Source organism: Crocuta crocuta, unplaced genomic scaffold (genome assembly GCF_008692635.1).
Source record: "Crocuta crocuta isolate KB4526 unplaced genomic scaffold, BGI_CrCroc_1.0 scaffold562, whole genome shotgun sequence".
Classification (NCBI taxonomy): domain Eukaryota; kingdom Metazoa; phylum Chordata; class Mammalia; order Carnivora; family Hyaenidae; genus Crocuta; species Crocuta crocuta.
In genome coordinates this window covers 1,289,165-1,303,996 of record NW_027531012.1, presented here as the reverse complement: position 1 = coordinate 1,303,996, position 14,832 = coordinate 1,289,165, and the positions used below count along the sequence as shown (strand labels likewise).

The following is a 14,832-nucleotide window of genomic DNA, read 5'->3' as shown; positions in this document are numbered from 1 at the left end:
GCTCTTTAGCTGCACCTACACACGTGGAGAGTCACACCATGGCACCTAGGAGTACATGGGACTTCCTGGAGAAACTGGCAAACAGCATAGCTCATATAAGTTACTGCATGTTTTCTCTACTTCTAAATAGGCTTTCTGTGTTGCTTAGTGGATGTTTTAAAAGTCTTATGGATGATGAGAGGACCTTTGTGAATTCACTGCTTAGGAGAGGTCATTTTTTATTAAAAAAAAAATAAATTGGATGCCAGAGGAAGAAATGAGGAATGAAAGAATATTTGATGATTCTGTAAAATAAGTTTTGTTTTTAAAATAGGATATAAAGAGAGGCACCTGGGTGGCTCAGTTGGTTAAGCATCCGACTTCAACTCAGGTCATGATCTCCTAGTTGGTGAGTTGGAGTCCCACATCAGACTCTGTGCTGAGAGCTCAGAAGCTGGAGCCTGCTTCGGATTCTGTGTCTCCCTCTCTCTCTGCCCCACCCCTGCTTGCATTCTGTCTCTGTCTCTCAAATAAATAAGTATTTTTAAAAAGCATTTTAAAAGAGGTTGTAAAGAACCTACAATTCATGAAAACACTGCCCTGTCCATGTTTCCACCATTATCATGTGAAAGCATACAGGCTAGCAGTGATAATAACAGCCATCTTACTGAGGCCTGTACAGCAAGAATTTTGCAGACATCTACACACCTCTTTGATAAGGATGTAAGGAAGATGTAAGCTCTAGCTCCATCTTATAAATTAGGAAGTTAGTCTCAGAGAGGTTAAGAAATAGGACTAGAGACACATAGCAATTATTATAGACTAGGTTATGAACCTCAAAATACAACAATGTTTTGGGGCACTTTGGTGGCTCATCATTTCAATGGCAACTCTTGATTTTGGCTCAGGTCATGCATGATCTTGTGCGGTTTATGAGTTCGGGTCCCACACTGGGCTCTGCGCCGACAGTGCGGAGCCTGCTTGGGATTCTCTCTCTCTCTCAAAGTAAATAAACTTAAAAAAATAAAGCAATGTTTTAATGTTTGCTTTTAATTACTTGAAATGTTCAAAATATCACATTATAACAATTTAAACTATTAATTGAGTTATGAGCATAATTATGTCAAAACTATTAGTGTCACTGCAATTTTGAGTTATGAGCACAATTATGTCAAAACTATTAAAGTGTCACTGCAATTTTTACTTTTAATCTTGTGAAACTGAAAAGAGCAACAAAAGGGAGTCAAACTGGACTTTAAAAAATAAAATAGACTTGGGGTGCCTGGATGGCTCAGGAGGTTAAGTGTCTGACTTGGCTCAGGTCATGATCTCACGGGTCTGGGAATTTGAGCCCCGCATCGGGCTCTCTGCTGTCAGCACAGAGCCCATTTTGGATCCTCTGTCCCCATCTCTCTGTACCTCCTCTGCTTGTTCTCTCTCAAAAATAAATAAACATTAAAAAAAGATAGACTAAAAGATATCTCCATATTTTATTTTTTTATTTGATTTTTTTTAAACTATGGCTCTGTATTTTCAAGTGGACAGTTCAGAGGAAGTCATCAGTAGCTTTTGTTTAATGCAAAAGAAGAAGAGAAGAAGAAGAAGGAGAAGGAGAAGAAGAAGAAGAAGAAGAAACCCACCAAAAAAAAAGAGAAATTTTGGGCTTAAAGGAAACCTAAGTGTCACTAAGAGCCTGGTTGTATTCACGTTTTTAGAAGGGAAATACGGTGCAGATTTCTCCAATGAGCAGGGTTTTTTTTTTTAAGTTTATTTATTTATTTTGGGAGAGAGAGACAACATTCGCATGAGAGAGACTCCCAAGGGGCTGACAGCGCAGAGCCCCATACGGGGCTAAAACTCACAAACTAGGAAGTCATGACCTGTGCGGAAATCAAGAGCCCAGTGTTTAACCGACAGAGCCACCCAGGCACCCCTCTTCAGAGAGCAGTTTTTAAAGAAGTTGTGGGTGGGTGTTAAGTTTTAAAGCTAGCTTGGAGGGTGTATTTCCCAGCCTTAATTTAGGGAAGGTGCCAAAGTGCTAGGTATGGGGTGATGGGACACAGGTCATGGCCCAGGGCTGTGAAACGGATCTTGCTGTCACACAATGCAAGGTAACAGAGAATGACACAACAAAAAATTAATCAAGGTGCCAACCAACATTGTTGGATGGAGCATGCATCACATAGATCCAAAGGTGCCCCAAATTGTCAGCCCCTGGCACAGCCTGTAGCAATTCCCTCAAGTCTCGACGCTCTTGTGGAGAGAAGCCAGCATTCTTTTTGTTTCTCTTGGGGTTGCGAAGTTCCATTTCATCATGAGCCACGTTGAGGCCGCACATCGCACAGGGGGCTTGAGGGCAGCCAAGCCCTTCAGGAAGTTGTGAAAGGCTTCACCCCTGCATGGCTGGTACTCCATGCCTGCATTCGGTACATAGGCTATTCCCGGCATGATCGGACTTCCTGATCATGCTCCTCCCCACCAGTGCCCTTGAAGACTTCGAGTTGGCACCTGTGGGAGGGCAGGACCACACCACCGTACCCCTCCTTGTCTCACGCTGCTGCCTAGTACTGATGGGATAGTTCAGGCAGCTCCTGAAGTTCAGCTGGTAGTTTGTTCTTGGAACATTTGGCATTGTGGAGCTACAGGGTATCTGGGGCTTCTTCCTTTATCCAATCTCAACCTTTCTTCTAACTCTGGGCTCGAAGCGCACCCACATTCCAGGTGCAGATCTTGAGCATGGCCAATTTGCCACTGGGCAAGGTTTTCCCATCTCTCTGTGTGGGCGGAGGGGGGGAATGGGATTCCTCGTACAGGACTGGCCCCTCTCCTGCTGCCTCTTTTCCATTTTCCTTTGCTCCTGCCTTACTCTTCTTGGCTTCTGGCTCAGTTTTGGGGTCTTTCCCATCTTTCCTGCCACAACTCGCTTTTCCCCCATGCTTCAGCATCGGTAACGAATGCCCTTCTGAACCTTCACCTCACCGCCCACCAGAGCGCCTTACCTGCTCAGTCCTAGTCTGGCTGGTCCTCTAAAAGACATCCCCATATTTTAGAAATTACAACTATTTGTCATAGTTTAAGATTCTGCAGCACAGCTTAGAATATAAGATATATCATCAGTGCAAAATCAGACTTCTGCTTTTTGTTTCTGGTCTCATCTTGCATCCAAACTGTAAGTCACTTTGATTCTTATGAGGTAGACATGCTTCATAAACATAAAAACAGGGGTGCCTGGGTGGCTCAGTTGGTTGGGCGTCTGACTTCAGCTCAGGTCATGATCTCACACCTTGTGTGTTCCAGCCCCTCATAGGGCTCTGTGCTGACAGCTCAGAGCCTGGAGCCTGTTTCCGATTCTGTGTCTTCTCTCTCTGCCCCTCTCCTGCTCATGCTGCCTCTCTCTCTCTCTCTCTCTCTGTCTCTCAGAAATAAATAAAAAACATAAAAACAAATTATTTACTGATTCCTTCATATTCATCTCTTAACTTAATATTGTTATCTGGACTTTGCCCTTACTCATAAATGTTTGTGAGTTTTTCAGGTTGTTTGAAATGAATGAAATCATTGTAAAACTATAATGCTGACTTATAGTGGCTGGCTAATACCTTATATAAAATAAGCCTACCTTATCACTCTCCCTTAAGACAGAGATTTGTCTGCAATAATTATTAACAGGTGTGGCGATATAAAAGAGACTAGAAAATACTTCACAATCAATGTATCTTTGATATAGTCAGTCACTTGTTACTCACACTGCTTTTTATTATTATTTTTTATTATATTTATTTTTGAGAGAGAAAGAGAGGCAGCATGAGTGGATGAGGGGCAGAGATAGACACACACAGAATTTGAAACAGGCTCCAGGCTCTGAACTGTCAGCACAGAGCCCGACACAGGGCTCGAACTCATGAACTGTGAGATCATGACCTGAGTGAAGTCGGGCGCTCAACCCACTGAGCCACCCAGGTGCCCCTCACTGCTTTTTAAACCCCAGCATTCTATGGAAGGAAAAAAATGAAACTGTTTTTGTTTTGTTTTTATCTTCCTGTTTTGCAAGATTTAAAGAATTATTTGTTTTTTCACTTTGAATTTTGTCACTTTTCGGTTGAATGTTTGTAACTTTTGGAGATCACGCCTTTTCCTTCTAGACCAGAATTGTATATTACAGAATGTTAGAATTGGAAAGGACCCTGGAGCTGGTTTAGCCCAATCCTCTCTCTTCACAGCTAAAGAGTCACCATGTTGGGCATTTTTTCAATTTGGTGCAGGTGAAGGCATCACCAAAACCAACACTGCCCGCTTTGACATTTCCCGCTGTAAGATGGACCAACCCTAGGTTGAGGGGAATAAACAAAACACAGATAAAAACAAATTTATGATGCCATCAATCCAGTAATTGGATTGTTCTTCCTCCAAATAATTTCAAGTTACAGACTTAAATTCTTGAACTACAGTCATTTATTTCCCTGAATAAAGATGGCTGATAATTTGTTTACTAAACTGTCTTTGATTCTCTGTTAGATGATCAAGTCAGGTGTTAACACCCCATAGAGCAGAAGAGCCTATTATGGCAGGGAATTAGCGCCCTCTAGCACATTTCTGCGTCACCACTGCTAAAAAAAATCTTTTCTAAAATCTAACTGAAACCGAAGTGTTCTAAGTACTGTGCTCAATTCCTTTCACTATCGCACTTCAATTCTCACAAAAATTGTATGACATCAATTGAGACAGCTGAGAAGGAGAGGCAGCTAATATGCAGTGCGGTGAGGGTTCCTTCAGGAGCGAGAAGAGCTATGGGCAGGCAATGACTGACTTCACTGAACGACACAGTGATGAACACGAAGAGGTCCTGGCCCTCTGGGAGCTCCCTGATTAGTAGGGGAGACCGAACTCTGGCAAGGAATGCTGCAGTAAGCACAGTGAGAACTATTGCAGACTTACTTCCTTATTTATTTTATAGTGTGGAGCAAGGAAACAGAACCACTAGCTCCGCTTGGGGGTTTTGAGGGTAGCTTCCATGAAGCCACACACGACATCAGACGAAGTATCAAAGGAGGAGAGTAGTTTGTCAGGTGAAGAACAGAGAAACGGCATTCCAGGCAGCAATCAGAGCAAGCGAAAAGGCACACAAACGAGGAACGCCATGATACATAAGTACAGGTCATGTAGGGGGTCAGTGCTGTTGGAAACTGGGGTGCATGGGATGGAGAGGACAGAGGTGGCTGGAGCAGGACTGGGAAGAGATTCCATATTGCCCGGAATACAGAACTTCAAAAAAAATTTTTTTTAATGTTTTTATTTATTTCTGAAAGAGAGACAGGGTGAGCAGGGGAGGCTCAGAGAGAGAAGGAGACGCAGAATCTGAAGCAGGCTCCAGGCTCTGAGTTAGCTGTCAGCACAGAGCCCGACGTGGGGCTCAAACCCCTGAACCGTGAGATCATGACCTGAGCCAAAGTCGGATGCTCAACCGACTGAGCCACCCAGTCACCCCCAGAACTTCTCTTCTTGACAATGGTAATATTGAGGATTTTCAACCAGAAAATAATGTGACTGGATTTTTTCATTTTCTGCCTGGTAAGTTAAGAAATATAACCACAGTCAGAAAACTACTAAAACAAATATACTGTATAAAGCATAGTTATAAAGCAAACACTTCTGTATCCCTCACCCTGGTATAGAAATATACCGTTGTGAGCATTCGCCCCTTCTTTCTATCCCAATCATAATCTCATTCAAGCCCCAAAGACAATAACCACTGTGTCTATGATTCTTCCTCATTATTTTGTTTTTCTTTACTGTTGCATGACTTCTATAAACATCCTCAGAAAATAAAATTTCATTTTAATTGTTTGTGAACTTTTTATAAATGGAGTCATACTTAAAATTTTCGTTGTGTTTGATTTTTATTGCTTAACATAATGGGTTAAAAATTTTTTTTGTTAATGTTTACTTTTTGAGAGAGAAAGAGAGAGAGAGAGCAGGGAAGGGGTAGAGAGAGAGGGAGACACAGAATCTGAAGCAGGCTCCAGGCTCTGAGCTGTCAGCAGAGAGCCTGACATGTGACTTGAACTCACGAACTGTGAGATCATGACCTGAGCTGAAGTCGGATGCTTAACGACTGAGCCACCCAGGCAGTCCAACAACATAATGTTTTTAACGTGCATCCTTGGTGATTGTTGCTGTGGCAGCATTTGTTTATTTACACTGCTGTATAGCATTGTCCTGTTTGGATATTTTGCAATTTTTCCTTTATGATGCTGTTGGATGTTTGTTCTTTGATTTCTTTAAACCAGTTTTTGCCTAATTCAAGCAATACTGCTATGAGCTTTTGTACTTTGTACTTTTCACATGTCCATAACAGTTTCTCCAGCCTAAATCAGATTTCTTTCAGGAAGTTAACTCTGATAGGACCATGTGGCATCAACTAGAGTGTAGTGAGGGAATAAGGGCCTGGTCCACTTTCAGTGGGTGTGGAGAAGAGGTCCAATATGAGGGACAGTCTGGGGGCAGTATCGAGCTGCACAGGAAATGGAGTGGCATTCACAGGTGACCCTAAGTTTTCCAGCCTGAAAGACTGATATCCTTAAATGACATCAAAATTCTGGAGGAGAAATCTGGAGGAGAAGTAAGTTTTAGGGGAAAACGAGTTCTATTTTGGGTATGAGATGATTGCTGGACATATAGCAGAAATGTCTGCTAGAGGCAATCAGAAATACCCATGAAGAATGTAGGAAAGGGAAGGACTTGAGATGGAGATTTGGCAATGGGAGCATACAGTTGGTTGTCAAAGACATGGGAAAACAGAATAACAAGCACATTGACAACACATTCTGAGCATTTACCACGTGGCTGACACTAGTCTAAGAATGTTACATGTATCTCAAGAAACAAGTGTTGGTGAGGATGTGGAGAAAAAGAAACCCTTGTGCATTGTTGGCAGGAATGTAAACTGGTCCAGCCACTGTGGAAAACAGTACGGAGTTTTTCCTCAAAATTTTAAAAATAGAACTACGCTATGATCCAGTAATCACACTACTAAGTATTTCCCCAAATAATATGAAAATCTAATTTGAAAGGATACATACACCCCTATGTTTATTGCAGCATTTTTTACCATCACCAAATTATGGAAGCGGCCCCAAGTGTCCACTGATAGATGAATGGATAAAGAAGAGGTGGTATATATACACAATAGAATGTTATTCCACCATAAAAAAGAATGAAATATTGCCATTTGCATTGATATGGATGGAGTTAGAGAGTATTATACTAAGTGAAAAAAGTTAGTCAGAAAAAGTCAAATACCCTATGATTTTACTCATGAAACTTAAGAAACAAAACAAATGAATAAAGAGAGAGAGACAAACAAACCAAGAAACAGACTCTGTTTTTTTAAAAAAATATTTATTTATTTTTGAGACAGAGAGAGAGTGTGAGAAGGGGGTAGGAGGGGCAGAGAGAGAGGGAGACAGAGAATCCCAGGCAGGCTCTGCGTTGACAGCAGATGTGGGACTTGAATTCATGAGTCATGAGATCATGACCAGGGCCAAAACCAAGAGTGAGACACTTAACCAACTGAACCACCCAGGTACCCCAAGAAACAGACTCTTAACTATAGGGAACAAACAGATGGTTACCAGATGGAAAGTGGGTGGGGAGATGGGTGAAATAGGTGATGGGAATTAAGAGTACCCTTATCGTCATAAGCACTGAGTAATGTATAGAATTATTGAATTACTATATCATACAATTGAAACTAACAGAACACTGTATGTTAGCAATACTCAATTAAAATTAAAAACTTAATAAAATTTTTAAAAAAGAATGTTACCTGTTTCAACTCATTTAGTCTTCACAACACCCAAGGAGGCACATAATACTATTCTTTCCATTTCACAGGAGAAAGAACTGAGGCACACGGAGGTCAATAGCTTGCCCAAGGTCACACATCTAGCTAGTGGTGCACCAATAGGAGATGATTCAGGAAGTGTATGTGGAAACGATTGAATTTTAGTGAGTACCAATATTAATGGTTGGAGAGGAGCCTGGGAAGAACACTTAGATGAACAGTCACCAAGTTAGGAAGAGAGCCAGAAGAGTGTCATTAATCCAAACTTTAATTAAGTTAATAAAGTAAGTCAGGTGCCTGGCACTCCTGGAGGATGTCAGGTAGAGGGCCAAAGTGGAGTCACAGTAGTCAAACTTGAGACTTAGTGTCCACAAAACCTAAAAAGAAAAATCCCTCCCTTAAGAAATTCAGCTATGTGTGTTATGGGAAGGTGGAGAAATGCGGCTGGTTGTGGGGAAGATGAGTGCTATACACCAGACAACTCTGCTGAGTAAACAAGCTGAGCTGGGCAGGAAGGAGGAAGTTGTGGGAGCCTCACTACTCTGTCAGCGCCTGCAGCTCCACCCCCAGCCCCCACTGTAGCTTTGGTGACTCTGACGAAAGTGGGTGGGAGTGGGTGTCCAGATGGCCCTTCAGCTATACCTGGAACCTGTCTTATGGCCCTGTTATCTCCATGATGTTGCCCTGTATCTCCCTGGATAGGATTACCTATTGTTTGTCACAAGTTTGGCAATTCAGGAGGCTCAGACAGACATGATCTCTGTAGAAGGGTTCAGGTTCTGAGCTAAGCAAAGTAGACATGGTGCTGACTCTGCAGAAAGAGAAGAGAAGAATCCAAGTCTGCTTCTCATCCATCCATCCATCCATCCATCCATCCTTCCATTCATTCATGCATTCATCCATTAATTCACTCCTTATACCCACAGATATTTATTGAATGCCTATAATGTCCTGGGCATTATGCTAAGGCTTGTGTAACTAAAAAGGAGTTAGATCCTTGTCATCATTAAACCTATAATCTTAGCTGGGGAGATGAAAAAATAATAAGCAACAAATAAAAGATGAAAAAACTGTTCTTTGAAATAAGAAAACAAATAGGTGTAAAAGAAAACTAAGGGGTGGATGGGGGAATTTAGAAAACCTGAGCATACAAGGCATGATAGACTTCACATGCTCATGTTTGTCCAGTTCTCTTCGCCTTTAAGGCACAGGAGGGGACTGTACTCCCCGTTTGGTGGAGCCTTGTGACCAGTTTGGACCAAATATTGGTATTTGATGTGGGGGCACTTCCATGATAATAATAATTTCTCATCTTCCTCACTATCTGCCCCATTTCTTCACTATCTTCCCATACCCACACATATGAGGATGAAATATGGGAGGAATTTTTCTTTTTTACTTCAGCGTAGACGACAACTAAAAGGAAATAACTTTTTCTACGTTTTATTATTAGATTGCTTAAGGAAGTTTCACTTCCCTTCCTAAAATATGTGGTGTTAGTTTAGTAAGCTAGTGGTGAACAGCATGGAAGTTGATAATGGCAGCTAGTGAGGCCACAATTCTTATTTGGTTGCTGATAAAATGAACTTCTGCATTAATTTGGAAAGATTATGCAGCTAAAGAAAATGTGGCTCTAGGAGAAATAATTAGAAAACAATGTTTCTAGTGTCTGTTGATTGCTGCTGGCTATGTTTTGGCAAGACTTTATAAGCTCAAAAAAGAATTGGTTGGTTTGTAAGCAAAAGTGAGAAGGAATAAAAATATTTCAGAAAAGTGAGGACTTGCAAAATTGGAAAACCTGACATGTTTTAGACTCCAAACTCAAGACAGAATTTAAGGAAGCCTTGAAAGACAAAGTCCATTAAAATAAACCCATGGGAAGGCCAAATTAAAAATATGGCTTCTGCACCTATCAATACCTCTCAATAAGTTCAGGAACTTTGGGGAAAAGATAAAATTAAGGCATTCAATTGGCAAGAGCCATAGAAAGATCAAAATAAAGGTGTAGCTTTCCCATAGAAAACTATAGTCTCATGTTTACTCAGGGTACCTGTACTGGCAAGAGAAAAAGACAGATACATACAAATTATTGGGGGGAGAGGGAAGAAGAGACGGGCAAGAAAGCAAAAGCACATAGTAGATCTGAGAACTGTGTTTTGAAAAGAACTGTTACTGTATTGGCAAATATATCTTACTGAAATCAGAGACAAGAATCTTACTAAATAATTTTGGGAGCTATTTCAGTCAAAGGAATCATAAACCCAACTGGACTTGTGGTCTCCAACATTGTACAAGCAGCACATGAACTAAGAACACTAGTCTACTCCCAGAAGAGCATATACCCATTGAGTATGTGGCCAAGGACAATAACATAAGAAGACTCTTCAGAGGGTAGAGTCAAGAGATTCAAGGAGCATTTTTCAACTGCCTTGCTTAGAGTAGAGACCCTTCTGCTGTTTGCCCAGAAATAATTTCAGAAACATAACAGGTCAATCAGTGCCTGCTGCTGGCTTCCATTTTTTCCTTTCAGAATGAAGTGTTTCTTATGGTTGTTCTGGCCCTGTTCCTTCACTGTACACTGTCTGTGGAGGGGACAGATTAATCTATTACTGTTAGTTCATGGGTCTGTAGCCCAAGAAGGGCCACATGAAGACCTGATGTAGAGACTGTAACACACCACCCAAACTCTGGACTGTGAGCTCCATGTTTGGACTTGTGTGTGTGTGTGTGTGTGTGTGTGTGTGTGTGTGTGTGTGTTTTGTTTTGTTTCATTTGTGGGGTTTTTTTTGTGGGGGTGGGGAGAAGGTTAGTGAGTTCAGGAGTGGGAAAAGAAGTGACACAAAAGAGTAGCCTATAGTAGAACTAATGATTGTTCCTTTCCTTCCGGCAAATGGAAAGATTACATGTCCTCGTCCCCTTACAGTAAAGTAGACCACAAGAATGTGCTGAAAAACTGAATGGCTATTGGGAGATATCCACCCCCTAGGAGCTAGAGATCTTGCTGGAGCCTCTTTTATAAGAGCACTAATCCCACTCTTGAAGACTCTCATGACTTAAACACCTCAGAATGGTCCCACTTACTAATACCATCACTTTTTGAGGTTAGGGTTTCAATGTATGAATGTTGGGGACGTATTCTGATCACAGCACTGTCTATAACAAACAGGAAGAAGGACCAGAAAATGCCTTGGAGGCAGGGTATTATGGAATTACCCAAACTTTCCCAAGATGCAAATGCTGCCTAGTAGAAGAATGTGGACACAGAGAAGATGACCTATAAGCTCATCGTTGAAAAGCAATCCCTAAAGAAGACAGAGTTACTTCCTACAGGAGAAGAGTATGCAGCCCCCAGGGCTGGAGCAAGGAGAGTGTGGGGTTCCTGGGAAGAGGCCAAGACTCCATCTAGAAGACAGTGGTATCCCTCCAGCCTGGTTTTCTAGTAGCCCTGAAGATTACCTGTCCATGTGTACAGATGAGAAGCCATTTCAATTAAGTAATGAATTCCCAGAGTGCTTTCTAATATCTGCCCCAACTCCCTCCTCCTTCCATGAGAAAAGAGTAACACTTTAATGGTATTTCTTTTCTTACTGTTCTTGCAACCTGATAATAGCCTCCCAGGAAAGAGATCCTGGGATAAATTGAAATCACTTCTGTTTCCCTAACTCTGTTGCTTAGTTAGGAACAGTTCCCAGCCTACATTAAACAATATCTTAGCTCATCAAACACTATTGGTTTTCTGGATTTTCCCAATATATAGCTTGTTTTTAATGAAGCTAGGCCAAAACAGGTAGCTCCTGGAAACTCCGGAAAAACTTGTCTGGATCAACATTTAAAAGAAGCAATGGTGGTTTCTAAACTGCTGGAAGCTAACTGTCTATTACCCTTCAAAACCTCCACGATCTAAACTCTCACCCATCTCCTTTCTTTACCATCTGCCTTTCCTTTCTGCCTTGTTTCTGTGACAGTAATGGGTACATAGGATACTCTACAGAGTAGGGTTGAAGAGGAGGCAGATGGGTCTTTCCATTCTGTTTCCCCCAAGATTTGGACAAATGCCACCCAATTCCAACCTTTCAACTTGATCTTTTCCTCTTCTCCTCCTGCTGCTTTTTGCCATCTTCTTGTTCTCAAACACTCAGTTTCTTTATCATCTGTATTCTTCAAACACAGTCAGTTTCTCACTATGATTTATTACTTTTGGCAAGGAGAGGTGAATTATGGCATTCCAGGCTCAGGGAGCAACCCTTGACATAAGCCCTTTGTGTAGAGAAGGAAGGACAAAGACCCTGTGAAAAGCCTCTTTCCAGACTTGTTCCTCAGAGACTCCATTAGATGAAGACATTTCATGTTTAGTGTTTTTTAATTGTAGAAGAAACTTCCGTGTTTTAAAAAAGGCAAACACTGAAGAAAAATATACAAGAGAGATTGCTCTCTCCCTGCATTCATTTCCAACCCTCTCCATTACTTCTCAAAGGTAAACATTGACAGTATTTTTTTAAGTTTATTTATTTTTGAAAGAGAGGGAGAGAGCAAGCTGGGGAGGAGCAGAGAGAGAGAAAGAGACAAGGGTCCAAAGCAAGCTCTGTGCTGATAGCACAGAGCCTGATGTGGGGCTCAAAACCATGAACCATGAGATCATGACCTGAGCCCAAATCAGACACTTAACCAACTGAGCCATCAAGCCACCCCTTGACAGTATTTTTTAATCTTGCAGAATATTGTACGCATCTGCAAGGGAGATATATAGATTTTCTTTTTCTTTTCTTTTTTTACACAAACGTATGACATGCAGAATTTTTGTTTACCTTTTCCAATTAACATGTCAACTCTGTCTTTTCACCCATACCAGAACATACAGATCTACCTCAATCATATGCACTTACCTTGTATTCCATTTGCATAGATGTGACTATTTTCAACATGTGGCATATTTCATATGATATATTCTTACTTTATTTTATTTATTTTAAGTAATCTCTATATGCAAGGTGGGACTTGAACTCATGATCAAGAGTCACAAGCTGTACCAATTTAGCCAGCCAGGTGCCCCTCGTGTGATATATCTTTTAGGAAAGATCTTCCACAACACTTTTTAAGTTCTCCATAGAGTTAATGTAATTTTTGGGGGGATTTTGCAATAACTTTATTTATAATTTGAAGAAACCCAAATTTCCTCCTATTGAATTACTTTTTTCTTTATTCTTGTCCTTTAGTCTTATTTGCTATTCACTATTATTATCTTTGGAAATCCAAATCTTTGATCATAGTTCACAAAATGGAAACCAAATTTGACTGCAGGGGAACTGAGGCTTGTGATGAAGCAAAGTATAAGTAAGTGGCCATTGACAATGAAGCGCTAGCACACATTACAATCACCTATGAAATAATTTGAGTCAATAGAAAAACATAATTTAATTTACCAAAATTCCAAATAGACATGGGTTTTGAGAACCATGGAGGGAAAAGTAGAACCTTTAATAGACTTAAGGTGTCAGATGATGACAATGATAATGACAACAGTGATGACAGTAAAGACTGGCCACATCTAGATTCTCAGAGTTAAAATAATCATCTTTTGAAAAAAAATATTTTTAGTGTGTGATTCAGTGAACATTTAAAATTTTGTGATAGCTTTAGAAAATTCATGCTAAGAAAAAGAGAAAATAATCTGTAAGGTTACTTGAAACGTCATGGGATTGCCATTTAATAAATGACATTCCTGTGTTAGGAAAAGGGTATGATCTTTCCCTCCTTCTGCTTTAAACTTCCATTGAAAGAACATTGATAAACATTCAAAAATCCTCGGGGCGCCTAGGTGGCTCAGTCCGTTAAGCGTCCGACTTCGGCTCAGGTCATGATCTCATGGTTCGTGGGTTTGAGCCGCGCGACAGGCTCTGTGCTGACGGCTAGCTCAGAGCCTAGAGCCTGCTTTCGATTCTGTATCTCCCTCTCCTTCTGACCCTCCCCTGCTCTCTCGCTCTCTCTCTCTCAGAAATAAAACCTTAAACATTTTAAAAAAAACATTCAAAAATCCTCAAAAAATAACAGGCTAAGATTTTCAAATACATACATAAACAATAAATCCATAAATTATAATGCACAGAAAAGAATTCTCTAAGACTGTCAGATTTTTAAAAATAGCTTGTTATTTTTGGCATTTAAAGTTGTGTCTTGTACATGGTGGATACCTACATAATAGTTAAATTTGGTTTGACTTTACTCTCCTGGATGGGTCTTGGGGCCAGGATCAACATGCTGCTAAAATTTAGCAGTCATATTCCAAGCAGGATCATACCACTAGTCTGAATTCTCATGAAGACTACCGAGAATAATGTTTGAGAACTAGCTCACTCGAAGATGACTAAAAGGCACTTTTATTTTTTTTAATATAATTTGTTGTCAAATTGGTTTACATATGATACCCAGTGCTTATCCCAACAAGTGCCCTCCTCAATGCCCATCACCCATTTTCCCCTCCCCCCCACCATCAACCCTCAGTTTGTTCTCTGTATTTAAGGGTCTCTTATGGTTTGCCTCCCTCCCTGCTTGTAACTATTTTTTTCACCTTCCCTTCATCCATGGCCATCTGTTAAGTTTCTCAAGATCCACATATGAGTGAAAACATATGGTATCTATTTTTCTCTGCTTATTTCACCTAGCATAATATCCTCCAGTTCCATCCACGTTGCTGCAAATGGCGTGATTTTATTCTTTCTCATTGCCAAGTAGTATTCCATTATATATATATATAAATGACATCTTCTTTATCCATTCATCAGCTGATGGACATTTAGGCTCTTTCCATAATTTGGCTATTGTTGAAAGTGCTGTTATAAACATAGGGATACATGTGCCCCTGTGCATCAGCACTCCTATATCCCTTGGGTAAATTCCTATTGCTGGGTCATAGGGTAGTTCTATTTTTAATTTTTTGAGGAACCTCCACACTGTTTCCCAGAGCAGCTGCACTAGTTTGGATTCCCACCAACAGTGTAAGAGGGTTCCCATTT

General features: G+C 40.7%; 1 pseudogene; it reads right to left on the bottom strand.

Annotated features, from left to right (window-relative positions):
- Positions 1 to 1,997: 1,997 nt before the first annotated feature.
- On the bottom strand, positions 1,998 to 2,924 carry LOC144237157 (DNA repair nuclease/redox regulator APEX1 pseudogene; annotated as a pseudogene).
- Positions 2,925 to 14,832: the final 11,908 nt, after the last annotated feature.